Below are 25,149 nucleotides of genomic sequence, written 5' to 3' on the forward strand. Positions count from 1 at the left end.
AATTATTCACTCAGAACAATGACATTAATAACATCTTGCTTGGAATCTTAAGGGGAGAAAGCAGCTTGCTAACTCTTGTGCATTCTCTCCCCTCCTTTTGATTCAGCGCTCATTCATTCAGTATTTATCCAAGCCGGCTTTGAATCAAGCCTTTCATGGGATGAATCAAGAGTGATAATAAACACAAGAACTGCACAGCTTCACACATTGTTTGTACACTTCGTAATTTCTCTACTCTGTTCCCCTATGCTTTCCTTTAGTTTCATGATAAAATAACTTCTCAAGTAAATTTTTTTTCTAAATGATAAATAGAAAAGAACAGCTGAGCTTTGAAAAGTTGCCACTTTGCACACACACACACAAAAAAAATTAATGTTCCATTTCCCGGTCATATGCCCCACTGTTTATTCCATTCTTTTATATATATTCATTTGTCCTTTATGCGCTGCACAAATATTCATCAACCAGCAACTGTAAGTTAACTGCTGTAGTTCATCCTGTGGCCTTTAAAACAGCTCAGTCTTTGGAGACAGTGCAAAGATAATGCTTTAGATGAAACAAGGAGGCGGGACTGAGTCTGCCAGATCCGGATGCAAGCATTTCACAGAGGACTGGGTAACTGGGATGGAGTGTTAAGGGCACAGCAGTTAGGAAAACAACTTAGTTGGGGGAAAAACAAAATCTTGTCCCAGTGTGCTGCATGGATGAAGAGAGTCATGAGGAAACATCATTTCTTTATTCCCGCAATAATACAGTGGATACCAGAGCCAGCTGGAGTTTTGCTAAGCATAAAACCCGTGTCATCTAGAGATGTCATTCCCTAGCCTTCCCTCCAGATCATGTTAAATGCTGGCAGTGTGCTAAGGCTTGGTTAAGGAGTTATTAATTACTTGCAGGTTCAAATAGAGTAGCCTTTAGACTTGGCTTTTCTCACTCTTCCTGCCTGTATGTAACACAATGCTGAGAGAACCAGGCCCTGTGGCACAAGGTGATAAATGTGATCTGAGCAGAGAGATTCAAGGAGCCTGCAGCCCCAGTATAGCAGGGAATACACCATAGACCATGGACTGCAAAAAGAGTTCGTAGAAGGGAAGATTCCTTCATTACTTAAGGCCTTGCTTTTTACTTTGGTATTATACAAATGGAGTGAACACAGTGGAAGAAGCCAGCATGTCTGAGCCATGCCTGCTAGATTCTGAGTCTGATACTAGTCATCTAGAAGACACCCAGAGAAATTCCAACTTCCCGACAAAGGCAGGCCTCTTCCTGCATTTTAGCTATCAGCCTTATGCAAATGACAACAGTAATGTCAAACAATTGATATCTCTGTTACAGGAGGTAAGGCACGTTTTCTTTCGACTTCTCTCTTCCTCTCTGCCCTCCTACAACACAGGCAGGAAGAGAATTGCCATCATAACCTTACCAAAGTCAAACCAAAGACATCAATGTTACAGCATAAACTAATGCGAAGATATTTTATACTTGAAACTGAAGTGGCGTCTGCTAGATGACAGGCAGGACTCTAACAAGAATTTGACAGTTATTAACTCCTCTGAGGTTTGTGTGTGTGTGTGTGTGTGTGTGTGTGTGTGTGTGTGTGTGTGTGTAAATGTACACATATGTTTGTATGTAAATGAATGCATGTGTTTGTGGTGGGAGAGGCTTCTCACCTGGGCTTTTGCATATGGAAGCCAGAGAGCAGCCTGAAGACTTGTTCCTCAGTGGTCCACATTTTTTTAAGTCTCTCATTCTCCTAGCATTCAACGACTAGACTAGGATGGCTGGCCAATGATTCCTCAAGGGTCACCTGGCTTTGCCTCCCTGGAGACACTGAGATTCCCATGTGTGCCTCCTCACCCAGCTTTTTATGTGGGTTATGGAGATGTAACTAAAGATGTCATGCTTATAAAGCAAGGACATCACCAACTGAGCTTTTCCTTTATTCCCTAATCATGCAAGTTTCATAAGAACTCAATGATATGGGAGCTACTATAACCCCAGGTTGTAGATATGGAAAAGGAGGCGTAAAAACATTAAATAACTCAGAATCATATAGCTTCTGAGTCCCTATGCTGCATCTTTTATCTCTGGCCATCATGGAGTCATCATTTACAGTGCTAACTCCCTGAAAGAAGACACAAAACATTCCATGACACAGTCAGTTATAATGAGAGTGAAGATGTTAACCACCATCTGGCTGTTCTAAGACCAGCTTGTAGAAATGAAGAGCTAATAAAAGCATCTAGCATGAATTTGAATCCCATGGGCTGTGTGGTTGGTTTTGATCAGCAAGTTGCTTAGCTCGCTTATCTGCAAACATCTGTTTCTTTATTTCTTAACTTCTGGGTTTATGAATTGGGGAAATCTCAAAGGTCTGGAACTCTAGCCAGTTTAAATATTATGGTTCCATAAGAGCACTTCCCCAAATATTCCCCTTCAACAGTTGCTCCACAAGATGTTAAATTTTAAGAAGTCTCTCTGTTTAACTACATTTGGGAAATATTAGATTATACAAAGTCCTTCTGAAAAGTTTAATATATAGACGTCCAGTGTAGGGGCTAGAGAGATAGCTCAACTGTTAAGAACATCTGCTACTCTTTTTTTTTTTTAACTTATTTATTTATTATATATACAGAGGAGGGTGCCAGATCTCATTACAGATGGTTGTGAGCCACCATGTGGTTGCTGGGAATTGAACTCCGGACCTCTAGAAGAGCAGTCAGTGCTCTTAACCTCTGAGCCATCTCTCCAAGCCACATCTGCTACTCTTGCAGAGGACCAAGGTTCAGTTCCCAGCATCTGCACTGAACAGTTCACAACGCCTGTAACTCCAGTTCCAGGGGATCCAACACCCCCTTCTGGTCTCTGCAGGTACCTACATGCATGCAATACACATATAGTCAGCTGTACACATATACACATAAAATAAAGGTATATGAGGTGAGTGTTGCTACATGAAATATAATTGTAGAAATGATCATCATTGTGTACTACAAGTTAAACTTTTGGCCTTGGACAACTTGAAGTAATATATTCTGATACAACTATTCATAAAGGACTTTTTTTTGCAGTTTGTAGTTATCCTTGGTTCATGTAGTCATATATCACAGAGAAGAGGAATAAAAAGACAGAAAATGCCAGTGTAACTTTGCTAAGTGCAACTTTCCTTTTCAGAAAAGAAACTTACTGATTTATAAGTAACTTCCAAGTTTTCACATTTGAGTTTTGTTTGGATGATTGTTTTGGAGACTAAGTCTCACTGGGTAACCCAGGATGCCTTGGAACTTGCAATCCTCTTGTCTCTACCTCTCTTGGTTTAGGATCCCAGGTATGCCTCATCACACACAGCTTCACATTGGTTTTTAAATTCTTCATAATGTAGTCTAGAATTTTGTTCTAAAACTTGCCCATTCCTGGCTTTGAAGAGATCTGCCATGACCTAGTGTTTTTCTACTGAGCTCTGCATAATCTAGTATGTGCTCATGTTCCTATGTCTTCTTCTCTAACCTAAAACTGTAACTATCAAAGATAAAGATGAAAGCTACATCCTCTTCCATCCATCTAATAGACATCTTCTTTCATCACTCGAAAGAAGTGGGAGGGCAACCTTTATGTATACAGGATAAAAAATAAAATCACATTTTTCTTAATGAGCTCATGAGCAGGGAAATGTCTGTTGTGGATAAACAGTACTGCAAATACTAAATAAATATGCCTGAACATCTCTACCACAGAACAGGCTCTCATTAACCTTGCTGTTTCACTATTTTGGGTTTCATCAAACATGAAACAAGAATCTTTAATAACTCGCTTGATTACATTACACTCAAGGCTCTGAAAGGACTGAGGGATTTAATAAGAGGTGCAACAAAGCATTATTCATTGGGATATTTTTAATTAAATATTCCAGTTAGGTTTTTTAAAATGTGACTTAAAGATCTTAAAGATAATAAAGGCCTGATTAAGTCAACCAGTTCAGTCTGGGTCATGTGTGGACTTGCTTAGTATTAACAGCCGTTTCTTGTGCAGTCTGATAAAACTATGTCTCAATGGAAGTCAGCATTTTCCATCTCTCTGGAAAACAGTACCTCTTAGGGATGCTTTATTTTGAAGCACTGGTTCTCCCCCAGTGAGAATGTGCTCACTTTCATTACTGGAAGTTAGATCTGTTTTTTTGAATGAATGGAGATTTGCATTCTTCATTTCATTTGCAAGGAAAGGAGATGGCATCAGATTCACATTGATTACCTTTGCTGGTGATTCCTAGCTGTCTCACACGAAAAGAATAAAGAGGTGAATTAGAGGAACGTCAGTTTGCTTTGAGAAACTTCCTACCCTTTCCATAGATAAGCAGCTGAAACTGAAAAGGTCTAAGGGGTGTTCCTTTTCCTGCTACTCACAAACAAAACTTCTGATAAAGGAGTTAAAAACTGAATGAAATCTGGATCTTGCTATATTCTCCAAGTATAAAACAAAAAAAATGACTTCATCTACCAAAGAGTTTTGGTGGTCTATTAGAAAAAGACCTACAAGCAGCTGGATGAATCAGAGTGAAATGTTATCACCTCAATTTAAAAAAAGAACTGAGTATGAGATATTTAGTGTGTACCTGGCAATGGATTTAAGACACTTTCGTTATGCAGGTGAATGTAGCTAGAGTTTTCCAGCCTTGCCCACAGTCAGGACAAATCTTTGTCACCCGCCAGTCCCACAGCCGCTCAGACCCAACCAAGTAAACACAGAGACTTATTTTGCTTACAAACTGTATGGCCATGGCAGGCTTCTTGCTTACTGTTCTTATATCTTAAATTAGTCCATTTCTATGAATCTATACCTTGCCACATGGCTCGTGGCTTACCGGTACTTTACATCTTCCTTGTCCTGGCGGCGGCTCCAGGCAGTCTCTTTCTGCCTTCCTGTTCTTTTATTTCTCTTCTCTGTTAGTCCCACCTATACTTCCTGCCTAGCCACGGGCCAATCAGTGTTTTATTTATTGACCAATCAGAGCAACTTGACATACAGACCATCCCACAGCACAGCCAAGTGCAGACCATCTCAGGCACCTGCACTCAGGCCCGTGGTTTTAATCATCCTCTATGCGGACCTGCTGGGTAAAGCCATGAGGAATCCAAGAACGGGCTCCCACAGGACATACAGAACATCCCACAGCAGGCGAATTAACTGATTCTCAATGGGTCAGCAGCTATACGGTGAATCCCCAATTCTCTTGGTCTTAGTTTGAGATTCCAGCCATAGCTACTTGGCTGATAAAAACTTACCTATGAAAATACAGAGCTGGCCCAGTAGTGGTGGCGCACGCCTTTAATCCCAGCACTCGGGAGGCAGAACCAGGCAGATCTCTGTTGAGTTCGAGGCCAGCCTGGTCTACAGAGCGAGAGCCAGGACAGGCACCAAAACTACACAGAGAAACTCTGTCTCGAAAAACCAGAAGAAAAAAAGAAAGAAAGAAAGAAAGAAAGAAAGAAAGAAAGAAAGAAAGAAAGAAAGAAAGAAAGAAAGAAAGAAAAGAAAATACAGGGGCAAACACTATTTTCACTTGGAGTTTTGGAGTTTTTAAAAGGGTAAATAATCTGGGTTCACAATCTGTGACTTGTCTTAATGAATCAACACCAGTAGTTATCCTTATAACAGCTACTAGCAGAAGCGAATAGGGCTGTGCCTTTCAGTACACAAAGCGCGATTGATGAGTAGCTACTGAGTGCTTGAATAGCAGCTGTAGTAGGTAGCCATTCCAGCTTTGGTTTGGAAGTTCCAACCCCCACTGAGGCTTCGGTAACTATTATGCCTACAAGACAGGGCCAAGGGAGAGCCCTGAAGACCCGAGATCGGGATGCGCCACGCTCTCTTCCTGCTTGGACACTGGACATTAGAGGCAGACCGAGGAGAGTTCCCCAGAGAACACCACTGGACTGCGCTGCATCTTTCCCAGAACCCGCAACCTACCTATCCCTTCATTTGTAAGTTATGTCATTAAATAAATCTCCCTTTTAACTACGTGGAATGGCCTTGATAATTTCACCAATAAGCAGCCAAATCCGAATAATGATGTGCTGTAAGTTTAAAACATGTCCTAGAGTTAAAAGACAGTAACCAAAGAATGCAAGATATTCCAATTTTTGTTTGAGTCTAGATTAATATAACATTCATGGCTTATAGACTTATAAGAAAAACACTATTTAAATTAATTTACTTTTATACTTTTTTTTACTTTTAAAGAGGATGCTAGAATATTGAAAGTATATACATCACTTCCATTGTGGCCAATATTCTGCAGCTGTAATACATCTAATGTCCAAATTTAGAACTATGCTATTCAGAGTTCTATTCTAAAGGTATATATGTTGTATATAAAATATTTGAAATCATAATGTTAAATAATTTGAGAGGCTGAAAAGCAATTTTTGTACTAGAACTTTAAAGACATAATAAATACTAATAGCTTCTGAAACTTTTAGGATATGCTAGATTTGAAAGCTTCAATCTTTAATGAATTTTCCTTTTGGTGTACAGCTATAATCTCTGCTTATTACATAAATGACTACTTAATTAGAATATGTAAGGTGTCAGTTTACAGTCTTTCTGTCCCAGGGTACATATCTAAATATCTCATTACTAGATTATCTGTTGATAGTAAGAAATTTTCAACAGCAACAAAAGAACTATTTAAAGAAAAAATGTCAATCAATTACTACCAAAGGATTACTGCCAAAGAAGTAACTGAAGAGTTAAGTGTACATTCTCTAAACTGTAATAGGGATCTCTACCTTTTCCTATCTTTATATACTGTATTTACCATCTATGGGTTTTTTCCTGTATTGGGGTTAAATTTAGGGCCTCATGCATACTAAGGGAAGGCTCTACCCCACAGCTACACCCCATGATTCTTTCTGGTTTTCATCTCACTCCATTGCCCAGGCTGTCCTTGGATCAGTTCTGCAGCCTGGCAGGCCCTGAAACTGCAAGCACTCTACCTCAGCTTCCTGCCTCCTTAGAATGATAGGCCTGATCACCCAGAGAACATTCTCCCAGGCCTGAAAGGGATACGAAATTCAACCAATGTAACTGATTTTTTTAAAGCTGTAATAGAGAGGCTGGAGAAAGAGCTGAGCAGTTAAGAGCACTGACTGCCCTGTCCGAGAACCCAGAATCAATCCCCAGCACCCACATGGCCGCTTACAACCCCCCATAGTTACATTATTAGGGCATCTGATTTTTTCTGGTTTCCCTGGACACCAAATGTGCATGTGGTACACAGACATCCATGCAGGCAAAACATCCGTGTGCAGAAAAATTAATTAATTAAAAAATCAATAATAGAACTGGGCATGATGGAGCAGCACTGTAATCATAACACTAGAAATCTGCAGCAGGAAAAATCACATTTGAGGCTGGCCTCAGTTATACACTGGGAGTTCCAGGCTAACCTGAGCTATATGGCAAGACTCCAACTAAACGAAAAAAAGAAAGAAAAGAAAAACAAACAACTTAAACCCATCATAAACACATAATGATAAATTTTCCTATATTTACACAAATACTTGAAGTGAAAATGTTGATAATCCAATAGGAACTATAAGCCAGGATTATATTAAGAAGTCACTTATGAATATGTTCAATAAAACAGAATTTTATTTATATTTATTTATTTATTTATTTATTTATTTATTTATTTTTTTTTTTTTTTGGTTTTTCGAGACAGGGTTTCTCTGCTTAGCTTTTTTATCTTTATTTTATGTGCCTTGGTGTTTTGCCATGGGTGTTAGGTCCCCTGGAACTGGAATTACAGACAGTTGTGAGCTGCCATGTGGGCGCTGGGAATTGAACCCGGGTCCTCTGGAAGAGCAGTCAGTGTTCTTAACCACTGAGCCATCTCTCCAGCCCTCATTCAAAAATTTTTTTATCAGTTCCAAATACTACCAATGGTAGTGTCTAGGTTCAAGTATATTTGTTTTATTTTCTGGGGGGGTACTTTTTTGTTTATTTTTATTTTCTAACTTTTCTACAGTGGGTATAGAAGGAATGCATAACTTTTTTAATTAACAAATCAAACAAACTCCACATGAAGAAAAAAATGGGGAGCTTATGGGGAGGCATCTGGATGGAGAATGAGGATAGAGAAAGAAATGGATGAGAGAAGCCTGGGCAAGAAAATACTGCCATGATGAGAAGTCAATGAGACTTCTAACGGTGGGAGCCAAGTGGTCCTGAGTTCAAATTCAAGTTTTAAGTTATAAATACAAAGAAGTTACTTAATTTCTTTAAACTATCTCATCATAAAACTATTTTCAAAGGCATGCTGTGGAAATTGTGAGATAGTTATGAAAAACAAGCAGCATTTTGTTTCTGAGTTGATGACAGATGATGATACTGATGTAACTGTCCATGATGTGACGAATCCTTTATTCCTCATTAACATTAGTAGCTTCCTACATGTGATCTAAAATTTTTGCTGCATTGTAGCCCAGGGAAGGAGCAATGAAAACCTAGAGTCAATGTCAAAGAATATACCCCAGGAGAACTCATAAGTTCCTATACAAATTTAGGACTTCAGATACGTGACTATAGACAACACCCACTTCCATATCTATTAACGGCACCACATCTCCATTTATTACAAGCAACAACTCATTCAACTTATAGATAAGTGTTGGCTTTATTCATATTACTTTTATAATATGGTCCAGAAGTAAATTGATAGAATCAAGAATGACACAATGATACCTTGGATCCAATGATAAATGTGCAGGGGTTATTTATTTATTTGTTTATTCATTCATTCATTCATTCATTCATTCATTTATAGAGACAGTGTTCGGCAAGCTTACATGCCTGCACACAAGAAGTGGGCACCAGATCTCATTATAGATGGTTGTAAGCCACCATGTGGTTGCTGGGGATTGAACTCAGGACCTCTGGAATAGCATCCAATGCTCTTAACCTCTGAGCCATCTCTCCAGCTTGATAAATGTGCAGTCTTATTAGGCAAAGAATCAAAATCCCAAGGTACTCAAAAGTACCATTAAAGAGCAAGAGGCCAGGTGTTCACAAAGCCTTCCCCAACATTCTAAAATTTAAGATTCTAAGATTTTTGCCTTGATGTGATTAAAGATGTTTAAACTTTAGTGTCATAATTCTTATTAGTCTAGCACGTATTTGCTAAAGAAGTCTTGTTCAATATTTCTTCCTGGAGTTTTCTGGTTTGATAATGTAGGCTTCCATAAGCCCTAGAGACTGATAATGGTGGGAGGGAGCTGAACAGCTCCCAGAGTACTAACTTGGCATTTCAGGACATTAATATATTTAGTCTGATTGTAGTCAAATTTTGTGGCTATTGAAGCCATTTTCCTCTTTATCATATGTTTAATCATTGCTATGATGAGCCTGGCTACCTGACTCTGAGAAGGCCATCCCCTTGCTCTCACATCCAAGTGCTTAATAGAGAGTCAGCAATAATTGATAAATTATTGATGAATAAATTCTGTTCCAGCATTCCCTTACTGTGATTTTGATTTTTAAATTCAAGATGGGTGGACTACCTGTGATTTAAAAATGTTTGAATTTATACACTAAACTTTGTTGTTGTTTTTTTCCCTTTCATACGAACTTCATCCAAGCAGCAGAAATTAATAAGTCTACTTTGGAAAACTTGTTCACATTTGACATTTGGAGCCTTGAAATTTATTTTTGAAATATAAGAGCCACCTCTTTAGAGCTATGGAGCCGAGAAGAGTTGGATTTAGTAGCCAAATGCTAAAACATTATGTAAAACTTAAATTAGAAATAGGGTTCTTTTGCCTTTCAACAGCTTGTTAGAGCCTCACCCTGAAGAATCCTTGGCAGATTGTTATGCCAAGTCTACAATTAAGGAGGAAAAAATAATAAATACCATCCTAGCTCACACACAGACACACGACGACGACGACGACCACCACCACCACCACCACCACCACCACCACCACCACCACCACCACACCCTTCCACTATTTTCCAAGCAATTCAAATTTTCAAATAGGAAGTACATGAATATGGAAAAGAGTACATTTTCTTCAGAAGTACTCAGAAAAGATCTCTTCAATTTAATTACATAATTTTAAAATGACATAATTCTAAATGCAATTAAATTAATGAGCTCTGAAATGACACTGCTCATGGTGTAGCCCTCAAGCTCGATTTCAGAAAGAAATTATTGGGCTTTTCCCTACCCTGTCCCCCAACCATGGTCACTCTAAAAGCTCTAATGTACATCATTGTTGATACAGATAGATCTCTTCAATGTAATTCCATTTTGTCCACTAACCTTGATGATTTCCTCCATTTCCACAGTTGTCTACCTTATTGTGTCTCAGAGCTGTGTGTACCATTGAAAAACACACAGCAGTGAGAGGTTTGTTTTTTTTCTACAAATCTTACCACTTCTTTACTCAAAACCTTGACTTTTGAGTCCTTTGTTATTAACAAGTTACCACAACATATTGCTTGTTCTTCATTCTTCCTGACTGCAAGAAAACATAGTCTTAGACATCTACTTTTATGTGTAGTTTCTTTTAAATTTGCATCTACATAGGCATTATGCAACAGATCTTTTTGGGTTTAATTCTGCTTTCTAAGATTCATCCATGTTGCTTTTTGAAATTTGGTTCTCTAAGTGCCAAAATTATTACCACTGCATGTTTCTGTATCTCTAGAACTGCAAACCATAACACACACCCCATACAAGCTTCTCTGTCAGCCGATGTGATATCTCTCTGGGATATAGTCCAAGGAGGGGGACTGCTATATGGCAAGGTATGTACACATTTTGTTTCGTTCAGTGTTTAATAATAACACCAGTATATACATGTAATGGTTACTGCTGTGTCAAGAGATATTATACTTCTTCCATCTTACTTGCTGGTTTTGTTTCCATTTCTTCTCTATTTTCCTGGACTTCTATTAAATAGAGTACTTTTCTATCAGTTGATTCTAAGGTTGTGTGTTTTTATCATATCCAACTAGTGATTAATGAAATATTAGGCAGGGTTTAGTTACAAAGAACGAAATAGTCCTTGACTCAGTACACAAGTTCTTTTTTTCTTTTAATTTACTTTATATCTGAGCCACAGTTTCTCCTCCTTCCTCTCATCACAGTCCCCACACTCACCCTACTCTGCCTCCCCCGCTCCCCAATCCACTCCTCCTTTCTGTTTAGGAAAGGTCAGGTCTCCCATGAATATCAACAAAACATGGCATATGAAGTTGTAGTAAGACTAAGTTCCTCCCCACGTATTAAGGCTGGGCAAGATGACTCAGTATGAGAAGTAGGGTCCCAAAAGCCAGGAAAAGAGATAGAGACAGCCCTTGTTCTCACTGTAAGAAGACCAAGCTACACAACTGTAACATATATGCAGAGTGCCTAGGTCAGTCCCATACAGGCTCCCTGGTTGTGGGTTCAATCTCTGTGAGCCCCTATGAGCCTATGTTAGTTGATGCTGTGGGTTTTCTTATGGTGTCCTTGACCCCATAGGCTCCTACAATCCTCAGTTCCCCCTCTTCTGCAGGATTCTCCGAGCTCCACCTAATGTTTGGCTGTGGGTCTATGCATCTATTTCCTTCAGTTGCTGTATGATGCCTCTCTGATGACAACTGGGCTAGGCACCAATCTATGAGTATAGAAGAATATTAATATTACACTGACATTTTTTTTCTCCAGTAGTGTTTGGTTCTATCCTAGGCCTCTGGGTCTTCCAGCTGTAGGTCCTGGTGCTCCAGGCAGTGTCAAGGATGGGCTTACTCTCCTGGCATAGGTTAGACCAGTCGTTGATTGGCTACTCCTTCAATCTTTAGGGCACCCTTATCTCAGAATGTCCCATAGGCAGGACAGATTGTAGGTTGAAGGTGATGTGTCTTGGTTGGTGTCCCAATCCCTCCACTTGAGCTCTTGCCTGATTACAGGAGATGGCCAGTTTGCTATCAGTAGGAATCTTAGCTAGGGTAATTCTTGTAGATTCCTGGGAGATTCCTGTGTGCCACATTTCCATGTGACTGGTATTGGCATAAAAACAGACACTTGGACCAATGGAATCGAATCTAAGATCCAGACATAAATCCACACACCTATGGACACCTGACTTTCAACAAAGAAATCAAAATTACACAAGGAAAAAAAAGAGCATCTTCAACAAATGGTGATGGGATAACTGGAGGACGGCATGTAAAAGATTACCAATAGCTCCATATCTAGCAAGTGACTTTCATCAATGACTGCAGCTTCTAAATCCATTATCTACTGTGACCATGTGATATACATCACACTTAAATCTATTCCATGTATGTAGTTGAGGTTGTTTCAACTAGCAAGATTTAGATAACCAATATTTACACATATTATGACATACCTATTTCATTTCCAATGTCTTCCTTACTCACTTGAAAGCATTACATTTTTTTTCTAATCTGTTGTTTTTCTTGTGGTATAAAAGTTTTAGTTCATTATTGTTCGGTCGGTTGTATTCCTCGGATTTGTATTCTCTTCCTCTGTGTGCTCATACTTCCCTAGGGTGGTGGCTGACAAGAGCCAGCATAGTAAGCAGACTCTGGGAGTGGTGCCCGAGTCTAGATATTCCCCTCTGCTTCATTGTGGACTGAATTCAGCAAATAGGATTCTAATGAGACTATAGTATGGGTTGTCACCTCAAATGTGAGGCAAGATAAAGACTCTGAGCTCTTTCCTATCTGTCTCTCTCTCTCTCTTACTAAGTCTGCTGTAGGTCAGCTGTGATAGCATGCCACCTCACAGAGAGGTACTTCATGCCAGTGAAGTTGAGGGTACTCAGGAAGAACTCTCTAATCACCCATGAGAAATGTATAAGGCAGTGGTTCTCAACCTGTGGGTCACAACCCCTATGGGGGTTGAACATCTCTTTCACAAGGGTCGCCTGAGACCATGGGAAAACAGATATTTACATTACAATTCCTAACAGAAACAAAATAGCAGTTATGAAGTAGCAATGCAATAATTTTATGGTTGGGGGTCACCACAACATGAGGAACTGTATTAAAGGGGTCACAGCTTTAGGAAGGTTGAGAAACACTGGTATAAGGGAGGGAGCTGGGACTCCATCTCCTCAGCTGAGCCTTCAGAGGCAGCCCTTACTGATACTCTGATTATGTCTTTATCAGAGGTCCTGAGGCCAGCTATTCACAATGAAGCAAGCACCGAGCAGGTATGGCTCCGTCTGTAGTAGCACTAGCAACCTGAGGCTTGTTCACACTGGAGCGGGCAGGAAGCAGAGAGAAGTACCAAAAGCCCTGTCCTCATTGACCCGCATCTGCCACCTAGGTTCTCTGCCCCAGTGGTTCAGCAACCTCCTAAAACAGCACCACCAGCTGGGGCTGAAGTGTTCAAATTCTGGAGCCTGTGCAGGATACTTCGGACACAACTGTAATAGAAATACCATCATTGCTTCCCACCATTAAGTTCAGGATAATTTATTATACAGAAATAAGTATTAGGGAACTGAAATGTAACTTGTGAGCATATGAAAACCTAAGCCCTGGTTCTTATACACCTGAAAAGGATATCTACAATGCACTCCATGTTCTCCTTTGGGACATAGCTTCTGCCATTGAAATATAGCCACAACTTTCTACTGGCCATCCCTTTACCAAATTGCCATCCTATGCCTCGCCCCCACTTATTTCGGTATTACCATCTGACCCGTGAGTTGTGATTGGAAGTGGGAGGAAGGGATACTTCAGGTCAGAACTTAATGTTTCCACCCTCAGCTCTCATTGCTCCGCCTCCTACTTGGCCTGTGCCAGGCACTGGTGCACCCAGGGAACGTGAGCAAAGACATTTCCTTCTGTTCTTACATTGGAATGAAAGTTCTGCTGAGATAGAACTTGAAGATTGAAATGACTGTCCTCTGTCATTTTAGACACATTGTTTTCTAGCAACCTAGAAGCCACGTATTTTAGTTCTTCTTATATTTAAGCAAACACTCCAGAAATCAAGAAGACAAATTCACTAAATCCTCTAACATTTGGTCTTTCATACATTCTCTTTTCTCCTTCAGAAACCCCAAGAGGACAGAAACTGGCTTTTCAAGAACTTTTCTTAGACCCTTTAGATAGCATTATATGAACATTGTTACTTATGTGTAAAGGTTGTAAATGGTACTAATTGTTATGATCTTTATGAAAATTCTAGACAGTAATTAATGAAATTAAGATAAGCTTAGAATTAGATTCAAAAACCACCCAAAGAAATCCTTCCTTCAGAGAAATGGTATGCAAGAATATCTACGTACATACTTAAGCTTTTTGTATTTTGCAATAGCAAAGTCCATTAGTGATCACATATTCAAAGATGTTCTTATATCGATAACAGTATGTATGTATATATGCAATACATATATTACATACATATTATGGAATACTATTCAACTTAAGTTAGTGTTTGAACACTAATACTGTTTAAATTGTTTTCACCTTAGTATCTAAAATGTATTCAGTGATAATGTCACTTTACTTAATGTAGGAGAACTGAAGAATTTGAAAGTAGAAGAAAGGTAACAAATATCAATGAAGGCTATGAAGGACAAATTAATATTAAAATCATAGACTGACTTTTTTTATGAAAGGGAAATCCTTGCGTGGTACTTTTTGTCTCTTTCGCTCTCTAAGGGACCTGGCATTTACAAGTTTTATCCCCTTTTTGATTGAATTCAAAAGCTGAGAGACATACAGTTCTCCCAGATATTTATTAACTATCCAATTTTCACATTGTCCCTCAACAAACTTATTCAATACATCATTAGTCACCTTGTTTGGCACTCATTTTTCTAACAGCCAAGTCCAAAAATAACTAGAGATCTGTTATATCTAGATTTCTTGGAAGTGACAACATCATTAAACAATACTTACTTTTATTAGATTATCAAGTAGTTTTTAACATCCTGGTGATCTCTATCAAATTCGGGTTTAAAGCATGTAGCAGAGGACAGGTGAGACTTAATTTCAGGATACAAACTTGTTGATAGGAAAGAAGAAAGGAGATTTTACTCAAAAGGCACAACATGGAGATTCTGGAACCCTGCAGACTATAATCAAATATTTTTTTTAGTTTTTTCATTTTATTTTTGAGATTTTAATTTAATTACATCATTTTCTTCCTTCCCTTTTCTCACTCCAAACTCTCTAATATTCCCATCCTTGCTCTCTTTCAAATTCATAGTCTTTTTCATTAATTATTGTTACATATATATACATGTACTTTCCTAAATATAATATGCTCAGTCTGAATTATGTTACTCGTGTATATGTTCTTCAGGGCTGACATTTGGTGTTGAATAATCAATTGATATGCTCTTCTCTGGGGAAGACTATCTCTCCCATTCTCAGCATTCGTTAGTTGTCTGTTGCTCTTTGTATGGGTTTGAGACATTGTGAGCTTTTCCCCATCCACTTTAGCAAGTCCATTGCTGTCCTTGCTCTGTTCATGTTTAGGCAGTCATTTTGGTGAGACTTTCAGGGTGTGGCTTTTGTCACCACTATGAGACACAGTCTCATAGCAAACTCCTTGACCTTCTGGCTCTTACAATTTGTCTGCCTTCTCTTCTTTAGTGTTCCCTGACCATGGGGTGTAGGAGTTGTCTTATAGATATAGCCATTGAGACTGGACTCCACAGTTCTGCATATTGGTTGGTTGTGGCTTTCTGTAATGATATCAGTCTGTTGCAAAGAGTTTTCATGTTGAGCGTTAAGGACTACACTCATGTGTGAGTATAAAGGACACATTTTAGGGTGTAGTTAGGGATTTTGCTGGTTTAGTAAAGTGATGGTTATAAATTCTCCTTCCAGATCTGTGACTTCACTATCCCTGGGTTGTTGGGTAGGTTTCCAGCAGCAGTCATGGTTTCCCTCTTATCTAGCAGGTTTCACGTCCAGTGAGAGAGCTGTTGGTTACCACCAAAGTGTACTTGCCACTACTGCATTCTGAGAGTCACTGTGCCAGGCTGGTCATTGTTGAGAGTCATAGACATTATAGCTGGGTAGGACTGTTGATTGCTTCTCTCCTTTTGGGAGCTTGCCTGGCACCTTCAGGTACAATGAGAGAGAGTTCTCAGGGAGGACTCTTACAAATCAGTTCCAGTTCAAGGTCCTATGGGCCCTGTGTCTGAAGTCCATGGTGCTTTCAGCAGTGGGGACTGACCCTACAAATTTGATGCTTGACAAAGAGCAATAGCAATAGCCTATAATATTTTTGGAGTCTCTTGGACAACTCTGACCAACAACTCAAAAGAGGGCTTCTTATACCTGGTGTTGGGGTATCTATTAGGTGGTCTTTGGCTCTAGGGAGAAATATTGTTGATAAGAAAATTCCATTTAAATCTTATACGTATGTTTGTACACAGACTTACATGTATTACAGTTTAGGTTTTTAAGGTAAATTGTTAATAGTATGATTCCTTATGACTTTTTCAGACATTCTTACGGTTATTTTACACCTCCCCTCTGTGATGGATATTCTTTCTTATCAACTTGACTAGATCTGGAATTAGCTAAAACCAAAAAATGGAGGGGCACGTCTGTGAGGGACTTTTGTTTAAGTTGAAGTGGGAAGATCTAGTTCTAATCTGGACCTTCCAAGTGGGAAGGCACACCTTCAAACCAGATCTTGTGAGGTGGGAAGACCCACCTCTAATCTGGACTACACCTTCTGCTGGAAACCAATATAAAGACACAGGAGAAATTTTTGCTTTGCCTGCTTGCTCTCTCCTTGCTAGAAAGTCCATTCCTTCACTGGCATTAGAGCCTAATTCTCTGGGATTGCCACATATAGTGAAGACCCACTGAGATATTCAACCTTGTAGACTGAGCAACTACTGGATTCTTGGACCCTCTGTTTATAGGCAGCCCTTCTCGGATTAGTTGGACCACAGCCTGTCTTTCTGACAAATCCCCTTTCTCTATATAGAGAAATTCATCCTACAAATTCTATTACTCTGGGAAACCCTGGTTAATGCATTCTCTTTTGTCTTTATTTAGCTCCCCCCCCATTTAGAGCTCCTCCATTTCCCTATTTCCTCATAACATCACTTGTACCCTGATATTCCTCTCCCTATTGCTCCCCCTCACTTCTACCCCAGCAATGGTCCCCTTTAATTTTCATGGTTCCTGGGTACTCTTGTGTATGAATTACATCTGAAGATTTGGAAGTGGGCTCTTCCAATGAGAGAGAACACACATTCGTCTTTCTGGATCTGGGTTACCTCACTCATTATGGTCTTTTCTAGTTCTACCCATTTGCCTGCAAAGTTCATGACTTCATTTTTCTTTACAGCTGGATAGTGTTCTAGTAGCCATTCACTGCTTGAAGGACATTCAGGTTGTTCCCATTTCCTAGCTACTGTGAATAGAGCAGCAATGAACATGGCTGAGCAAGTATCTGTGGATGTCAAGGTCTTTGGTTTTTGCCAAGAGTAATTTATCTGGGTCCTATGGTAGATTTAGTTTTAGCTCTTTGATAATTTTCCACACTGATTTCCAAATTAAGCATTGACTACACCAGTTTGCAACCCCATCAACAGAGAACGAGGGTTCCCTTTACCTCAAACCCCAATTCAGCATTTGTTGTCACTTGCTTTGTTGATCTTTGCCATTCTGACTAGGGTAAGATGAAATCTCAAAGTTACACCATTTTTTTTTTTTTATGTTCAGATAACTTCATGCAGCTACTCGGTTATATTTAACATTCTAATTTTAGAGGATAAGTTGAGGAAAAATAATTATGTCCAGCACAGTGCTAAAGCAGGAAAGACATTCAGCAGAGATATGGGATTCTGAGTCCTGAGATACAATGCTATGAAGTCTTATTAAGTGAGTATGTTAACCCTAGGGAAGTAATCCTTAGAGACAGGAATATTCCAACTACAACACTGACCCACGCATGAGGCAACAATCTCCTCACTTGGAAAGGCGTCCAGTTAGGGCCCTGAAAACCCTATCATCTACGCTGGCATCCAACTCCATAACAATATTTATTTCACCTGTCAGATACTTGGACTAAATGAAATTCACAGAATTGCTGAAGTGTAGCCATGTATCTAAACAAACAACTGGTACCTTGGCAGGAAGTTATAAACATTAAGGAGTTTTACATCCATCTTGTTTGGGAATTCCACCGAGACAAGAAAGCTATGTCTTGCGTCTGATAGGCAGCCTTTCATTCTCTCGACAAAGTGAGGAAGGTCATTATGAAACTGATGGCATGGAGCTCAGTAAGGAAAACATAGGCTCTCGATCCCAAGGAATGCCCACTGTCATAAAATAAAAGTGGCTCCCTGGGCTGGCCTCCAGGAGAGTTAAAAAAGCAGCGTCAAGTCCTTCCCTTTTTATGCCCCTGTTCTGGAGTTGGTTACAGCAGCAATCCAGGATAGACCCACCACATAGCATGAATGCCAAGACAGTCTCCATCTTTGTCTACAAGACAGACTCCAAAGCTTTCACAACGAGCACCAATCCAATTTCTGGAGTCACAGCTTCTGTGCTGCTTACTGAGGCTTGGAAGCCAAGATCCAGAACTGGATCCCAGCCTCCTGCCCAGCAGCAATTGCAGACGGATCTCCCTGCAGCCAGTCTGTGGTCCCAGCATCTCCTGGAGTGATCAAAGATCTCAGAGCTCACATTTCCAAACCAGCTGATAAACATTTTTTTCCTGACTACCACCAGAACACTATCTCAAAATAAAAGGAGTCTCGGGAGGTGAGAAAGGGGGGCCGGGATGATCATCCACTCCTGTGGTGAGGAAGTTGATTGTATGGGTGCCATTGAAGAAGGAATATCTTCATAAGATTTTTTACTTTAGTGGAGGGAAAGCAGCATTATGCTTTTTCTCTTGTGGAAAGAAAAACTGTGATGCAAAGAACCAGAGCATTTCTGGCAGAATTAGAATTGTCACTGTGACATAATATCTAACAGAAATAACTTGATGATGGAGTTATGGGGTTAGTCTTTCTATCACGATGTGGGAAGGTGTGGCGGAGCAGATCAGTTAATGTCATGACTGCCAGAAAGCAGGAAGGTGAGTATTGACACTGAGCCTCTTTTCCATTTTCCCCTTTTTGTTTTGTCCTGGTACCCAGCCTGTGGGATGGTGTCATTCACATTCAGGATCTCTTGTCCCCACTTCAGTTGATGCTTCTTGGAAATGCCCTCATAGGAAAGCCCACAGTGTGTGGGTCTTAACAAATCTAGCAAATTCTAAATCCAGTCAAGTTGACAGTGGAGATTCCCCATTACATTGGCCTAAAGTCAGAGGCACGTGAGACTAGTCTAGTAAAATAAGATCGATGCTTGATTCTTTTGGAATGTGGCATCTTTGGTAAACCAGATTTCCGTGGTGAATAATCTTCATCTTTTTCAACCTGAACAATGAAAGAGGAAAGTAAAAGTTCTCATTTGGAAAAGACTATTCTCGTGCTTCTTTTTGCCTGAAATGTAGATTCCTCCAAGTAACTCTCATCATAAATCAACTCAGTTTGTATTATCATTGACCTCCCTCTTTTAAAAGTGAGTATAGCCACAGAGTGTTCAAGAAACAAAATTTTAGAAAGAAAGAAATGACTGTCTTTAAAAATGGCCACGCCATTTATTTCCATCACATCATAGTTATTAAATACTTACCATGTACTAAGTACTATAATTTAAAACTCAAAACAAAGCAAAAACTCAGTTCTTAGGATGATGGGCTAGAGTAATTTGGATAAATAACCAACTAGTTTAATGGTTATAAGGCTTTTGGAAATAAAAGAATCCTCCATGATATGAGAAAAAATGTGAAAAATGTGTGGGCTGCTTTTCAGAGCAATGCATATGTTCTTACATAGGTTGAATTGTGCCTTCTCCAAAACACTATTACCAATTTCTAATCTCCAGGGTCTGTGAATATGACCTCATTGGCGGGGGGGGGGGGGTGGATAAAATCCTATGTGTATAATTGAGTGAATGTTGAGCTGAGATCATCCTGGATATCAGGTGGGCTGTAAGTGCATTAATCAGCTTACAGAGAGATAACAGAAGAAATAGACACCAGCAAAAAGCATCAAGAAAAGAGGCAATAGAGATTGGGGTTATGCTGCACAAGTCAAAAACTAGCTAGGCTTACCAGAAACCAGAAATCTGAAACGGATTTTCCTGTAGGAGCTCCAAAGGGAAATACCCATACAGTGACTTCAGACTGTGGCCCTCCAGTACTCTGAAAGTAGAAGTTTCTGTTGACCTTAGCTACCTAGTGTGGTAAGTTACAGCAGCACTGGGAAATGAGTACCATACTTTCAAATGCAGTACCTTTCATCCAGGAGAACAGGGTAAGGACCTGAATTAGACTATGTCCGGTCAGTTTGTGGTAAGAGTACAACTGAGTCATTGTACTGAAGATCAGTCACGAACTGTTTGCAAAGGAACTACATGTCAAGACGCACAATGCCTGCGCTCCAACAATTAGAAAACTATCAAATCTCTGCTGTCTTACAGGTGAGTGGACAGTAATTCGGTTTTGGTGTGTGCATGTGTAGGTATACATGTGAATGTGCCATGGTGCATGTCTGGAAGACAGAAGGCAACTTTGTGAGATTGGCTTCTGTCTTTTTACCCTGTGGTTACCAGGAATCTAACCCAGATCATCAGACATGGTGGCAAGCTCCCTTATTTATTGGGCCGTCTCACTATTCCTCCAAATGGGCACATTTCTGAGAGTTACAAGAGCATAAAATTAATAACTATGCACTATACATACAATATAAATATAATCTTTATATTAAGATTCACATCAACCAAAGCTATGTCAGGGAAATTGAGACATGTAGTCAATGTGCCCATGAAAATAACAGAGCCAAAGAATAAGAAAAGACAGATAATATCTTAACCTCATTAGATCTTTCCCAGTAGAAAATTGTAATTACTTGGCAGAGAATTCCAGAAGAGTGACATTTTTATTAAACTGGGGCCTCTAACAAACATTCCTTCCCCAGGTTCTGTGTTCAATGATTTTGGATCCAAATTTGAATGTAACCATTTTCCCTACATGCTTCAGGAAGAACAATTATTGACTGTGGAATCTCTCAAGAGCTGCTTGAAATTCTAGCTCAGTTACTGCTTAGTTATAAAGCCTTGGGAAAGTCAATCAATTTCATTGAGAATAGATAAAAGAAAGGGTGGGTGTGTGGTCTAAATAAGAAAAGATATGCTGGCCAGGCGGTGGTGGCGCACGCCTTTAATCCCAGCACTCGGGAGGCAGAGGCAGGTGGATCTTTGTGAGTTCGAGGCCAGCCTGGTCTAGAGAGCGAGATCCAGGAAAGGCGCAAAGCTACACAGAGAAACCCTGTCTCGAAAAATCAAAAAAAAAAAAAGAAAAGATATGCTATCAAAATAGAGGCCCTTATTTTCATATCTTAGTGAAGGCTGAAGTGAATATGATATCGGTTGTTTATATGATTGACTCAATGAAATAATGGCCTTTGAGTTCTTGAGAAATTATAATTGCTTAGATTATTTTAGAACACTGAACTAGAAAATGATGCTTCTGTGTGTGCGTGCAAGAAAAAGGATAAGAGGTAAGAACAACAGCAAGGAATAAATGCCCTAATGGACATGTGAATGAACAGAGAATAATAAATTAATAAATGAAGGAAGGAAGGAAAGAGGATTGGAAAGAAAGAAGGAGAGAAGGGAGAAAGGACGAGAGGGAGGGAGGGGGAAGAGACAGACAAAAGGAGGAAGAGAGGACCAGAAAGATAAAACAAAAGACAATATTATGATTATTTTTTTGTTATATTGATCATTTCTCCATGAAGATTTAAGCTGGTGTCCAGGGAATATAATCTGACTTCAGGTACATTTTATAACAAATGTTCTTCCCAAACCAGTGGCAATTCTGGAAAGGCTCTGCACATATTAGCCTATAAATGCCTCAGGTACTGTGTAAAGATTTGCCCTCCTGAAATAAGACATGCACGCCTGGGGGACAGTTCATTTGGGTGATCTGGAATGTGTTTTTAGCAACTCAAATTTCTATCCGCATGTCTAAGTTTAATTCTTTGAAGTGTTCTAATGAAGACAATAGTTAAGGAGCGTAGATAATAACACTTGTCCTAGTTTTCAGGGTTCTCATGAGAATCAAATGAGATAATAGGAAGAAAAAGCCTTAAAACCTTAATTGCTATTGAGTGGAAATTTCTATTAATAATAACGAGAGTCAATAATGACAACAACTGTAGTGGAAAAAGTCAAGTCTCCTTGGCAGCGGGGACAAGAGATGTATACTTATGACCCAGGGGCGGTGGAGATTTTGCTTCACTCTTGAAATATGGGCCATCTGGAGAGCACATGGAATGACTTTAAAGAAGACTTTAAGGTGCTAAATCAAAAGCCCCCTGGCCACAGATTTGAAAGAATCAAAGGACTGGGGATTTGGAGGACATGGACAAAGCAAACTGTTTTCAAACAGCAGCCAGGTATTGATAACCAGGAGCCTGCCACAGTCCATGAGAGAGGATGTTAATACAAGATGCAGGTACCTGGGCACTTGCTTTGCTAACTGAGGCTCCTTTCTGCTAACCCCTCCCATGGACGGTGATTCTTCATGATTCTTCAGTAGGAGAATCATTTATTGGAAAATTGAAGTTGAGTGTTCTACCAATATAGTCTCCCCTCCCATTTCTAAGAAGGAATGTGATTATGGTCCCTATGATCTATCTGTTTAGAGTCAATACAGAAGCAACCAGATGTCAATAGCTCTTCCTGTCTTTTGTTTAAAATAATGTATCTGAAAGGAATTATGTGAAGGAGGGAAAAGGAAGTGGAAAGAGTGTCAGAAGAGCTATGAGACACTGGGATGAGTTTGCAAAGATCAGAAAGAGAAAGTGTAAGACCACACAAAAGGCTCTGCAAATTCACTACATTTGAAACAGGAGACTTCAAAGGGATTGTGATGCATACAGAAGACAGATACACAGACATAAAGTCTGGTTCTCTCAAAGACCAAGATTTCCATGGCAAACAGCCATGAAGAGAACGGAGAACTTAGAAAATGATATCTTACTGGTAAGAGGTTACACCACCAAAATCCTATAACACCCTTGGGTTACATACAGTCTAAAAACTGACAAGTTCAGATTGAAACCTGTCAAAAAGTGATGGAGATCTGACTTATTATCATCCTATTAGGCTTGAAACTTTGAATTTGAGTAGTTCAAAGAAACATTACCCATGCTTCAGTTTGTGCACAGGTAAGTTTATAAACTGAACGTTGGCTATTCTTGCACTGCATCTGACTTTGAAAGCCATGGCCCTTTGAATACTTCACTCAATGCCTTCCATCCTTAAAGAATTACTCTAAAAAAATACAAACAAAAAAAATTCCTTATTTTTCTCTTTATTCTCATTAACATAAGCATCTCAGTGGGATCAATTCTAGTTTAGAGGTAGTTATCTAAGCAACAACCCTATCCTCAAATATCCCCACCAAAAACCTAGTTTTGTTTTTACCTTTTCAAGGAAGTAGGAATGAATGTACATGAGGTCACACCGATTACGATGCTTGAACCCATAGCAAGATAAATCAGCAGCTCTTGGCCTATGGGTTGACATCCTTCTGGGGGTTTCATATCAAATATCCTACATGTCAGCTATGACATTACAATTCATAACAGTAAGCAAAATCACAGTTATGAAGTAGCAACTAAATAATTGTATGGTTGGGGGTCACCACACCGTAAGGAACTGTATTAAAGGGTCACAGCATTAGGAAGGTTGAGAACCACTGAGATAAATGTTTATGGAAATTTTACCAGTTTTCAGGACAGAGGTCATACACGCTCTGCCCAGTCTTCCTGTGTGCTAACACTAGCTTCAGAGAGCCCCGGTGGTTGTTCCAAAGGACCTAGTGCCCGATCTTGTCACATCACTGTGTGCAGTGGCCTGTTTGCTTCTCAGCCTGACTCCTTACAGGGTTGGGTGCATTCTGAGGGAATGTCTGGAGCCTTACCAGATACTTTCTGAACGTGATAAAATCTTACACCATGTACGGATATGACATTGTGAGTGGCATCTTTAGCTTGAAAGAACAACTTGACACTCCTAAAAGGATATTGATTCATAGGGTTAGCATGAACCTAATACATACTGAATTCAGTTCCTAGATACATAGCAAATTCAATAAGTGATCAAAGAAGAAGATGAAAGAGGAGGGGGAAGGGGGATGTGCAGTGGTCATCTCCTAAGTTTCATTTTTATTTTATTTAGACTTTAAAACCAAATCAAAAGTTGGACTCAGAAGTATTCAGTATAGTTTTTAGCACTAGTATAATTAGTAGTAGCATTGGTAAAATTAGTATATTTGCAGCACTCTAGTTGTCAATCATCAGTCAAATTTAATCAGAATTTTAAACTTTGGATAGAATTTAATACAAAGCACATACAGTCTGTGAAATGCATTTTAAAAGTCAAAATGATTTTGTGTATCCAAAAAGCTTTCCAATGCTTAGCTTTATTGACATTTTTAGTTCTTATGGACTATGGACATTTGGAAGGTATTCTTATTGGCATTCTCAATGTATGTGGATAATTTTTCTTTCTTTTTAACCCTAGTGACTTAGAAAAGGAAGCCTTAGGCTTTCCAACAACCGATTTTCATGCTACTACGCTTGCGGCTATTGTTAAAATTGTTCATCTTCACATTATGTAACTTAAAAAAAAAAAAAAAAAACATGATCCAGGATGAAACCAGGCTTACAAAATCACAACTTACAAGCGAATTATAAACATAGTCTAGATGAATTTATTCATTCGTTTATAACATACAATTCTATGAATCAAATATAGACAGGGTAATTTTAGACGCCTTTTGCAGTTGCTTCACCAACAAATGGTTTGTTTAAAAATATAGTTGTAATTTTAAAAGTACACGTGCTACCGTAATATTTTAACACCCCTGTCCTTGTGAAATAGGAGACCAAAAAAGCAGTTCTTTTTATTCCCTTAGGTTTAAAAAAACAGACCCAAAATCCGTCCTGTTTTCATCTTCTTGTTTGTGAACCTTAAACTTTTGCATAGGCCAAAGGTATTCAATCTTCCTGACAATCCAAGACA

The sequence above is a fragment of the Peromyscus maniculatus genome, chromosome 18 (genome assembly GCF_049852395.1).
Source record: "Peromyscus maniculatus bairdii isolate BWxNUB_F1_BW_parent chromosome 18, HU_Pman_BW_mat_3.1, whole genome shotgun sequence".
Taxonomy (NCBI): Eukaryota; Metazoa; Chordata; class Mammalia; order Rodentia; family Cricetidae; genus Peromyscus; species Peromyscus maniculatus.